The following is a 2,147-nucleotide window of genomic DNA, read 5'->3' as shown; positions in this document are numbered from 1 at the left end:
GATCGAATCTTAATTTTACAAAACATTATTCACTTACCAATACCTTATGATCATCCTGAATCCATGCTATCTGAGAAGGCTTAGGGTTCTTCAATCTCTCCAAATTCATCTTATTCACCATCTCTTCTGAAGCAAGGTTATCCATACTACCATTGCCAATTACAACTTTACAACACTTACTAGCTACTTTGCATCTTGTCTTGAACAAATTCTTCCTCTGTAAGGGTTCTTGCTCTCCTTCGATATGGTACAATTTTGTTCTCATCGTCAACAACTCTCTATTCTCTGGTCTATTAGCTGATCTAGTGGGTTCCTCTTTTGCCAATGTTGCTCTTCCACAGTTCTCTATCTTCTTGCATTCAAAAGCACGATGTCCTTCTCATCCACATTTAAAGCAGGTTCAGGACTCTAAACATTGTCCTTTCCTATCTTTTGTCTTCTTTTCCATATCCCTCATTTCAATAACCATCATTTTCTTTTCTTTGGTAAAAATTTATGTCATCCCTCCAGTATGAATTAACATCTCCGCTTTACTTCCTTATCTTTGTTCTAATTTGCACAAGGTCCTATTCCTCTAGTATAGGATCTTCCTCCCTGAAATATTCCTCCTCTACCTCTTTGCTTATGCTCATGTCTTTTATTCAACTTCTCCTCTACCTTCAGGGAATACTGATAATCTTCCCTAACACTCTGCAACTTGATTAAACTAAGTTCATCTTGTATAGATATCTGCAACCCATTCAAATATCTAGCAACTTGTTCAATCTCATCATCGGTGTGTCTGGATTTGATATTCAGCTTGTAGAATGCTTTGGTATACTCCTTCACACTAGATTCCTTTTGCTTTGGGTTTTTCAACTTCTAGACTAGATTCACTTGGTAATCGATATGCATGAACTTCTATTTCAACTTGCTAACCATCCTCTCCCAATATTTAATCTTCTCTTTACTTCTTCTCTATCTATTTACCTGCAAATGTTCCCACCAAAGAGACGCATGTCCTTTCAAATTAGTACAAGCATATTTCACCTTCTGGTCTTCCACGATGTTCTCAAAAGAAAAATACTTTTCCATCTTCATGATCCAATCAAGCAATTCATCTGAGTCTAACTTGCCATCATAATCCGGTGGATTGAAATGTGTTTTCATATTCACTCTGGTTGAGAATTTTAGAAATCTATCTTCTTTCGAATTGGTAGCTGGTTGGATTGCTCCTTAATCTCCTGCCTCTACTTCCGCTTCATCATCACTCATATCTTCAACATGTCGACCTCTTCTCTAGCCTATTTCAATAGCTTCCAATCAGGCTACAATTCCTCTCAACATTTCCATCACAATAGGGTCTATATTCCTAGGCACTCCAATACCTCTAACATTTCTTCAAGCCATCTTTATGCAAGTCCTCTGCAACTGCATGTTGGGTCCTCAATTCTGCCACCTAACAACAAAATTCTTATAGGACTCTGGAATCTCTGAAATGAAAAATCGCTTTGATACCACTTGGTGCAGTTATGGGAGAGAGTCCCCAAGGAGATCAATCCAGACCATGCAGCAAGAGTAAACACAACAAAAGAAACACAATATGATGGAGGTAATGCATCATCAAACTTATATTATGTCATGAAATTCAAATACAAATTGGTTAGCGACATACGAGCTATCAGATTTGACACACAGAGCTGATTACAAACATCCTCAAATATAGTATCCGGGCTCAAGGAAGAATGCGAGCCAACTCCAGATCCCCTAAATTTATGATCAATCTTTTATCTATTGAAATTTGTCTACTATATGCTAAATTACATTGATTTATATGATATTCATAGCTCTAGAATGATCTGCATCAGCCCAAGATGAAAGCAAATATCGATGAAGAAGATGTAACATGTAGAACAACTAAGTCGACTTCCATCAAAAGGAATCCACCAGAAACAACATAGAATGAAGTGTGGACCCAGGGGAAGGTCGGCCACGAACCAAGGAACATCAGAGGATACAAAATTAGGTTCCACAAGCTATGAAAATGATCTGCAAGATTCTCCATTAGCAAATAGGTCCAAGTGGCTCTAGTGCACAAGCCAAAAAACTGTTCCACATTTCGGAAGTGATAAATTACCGGAAAAAAGATCCAAGCAACCCGAAAATCT

The sequence above is a fragment of the Cryptomeria japonica genome, chromosome 6, assembly GCF_030272615.1.
Source record: "Cryptomeria japonica chromosome 6, Sugi_1.0, whole genome shotgun sequence".
Classification (NCBI taxonomy): domain Eukaryota; kingdom Viridiplantae; phylum Streptophyta; class Pinopsida; order Cupressales; family Cupressaceae; genus Cryptomeria; species Cryptomeria japonica.
Note: the sequence above shows the minus strand (reverse complement) of the source record.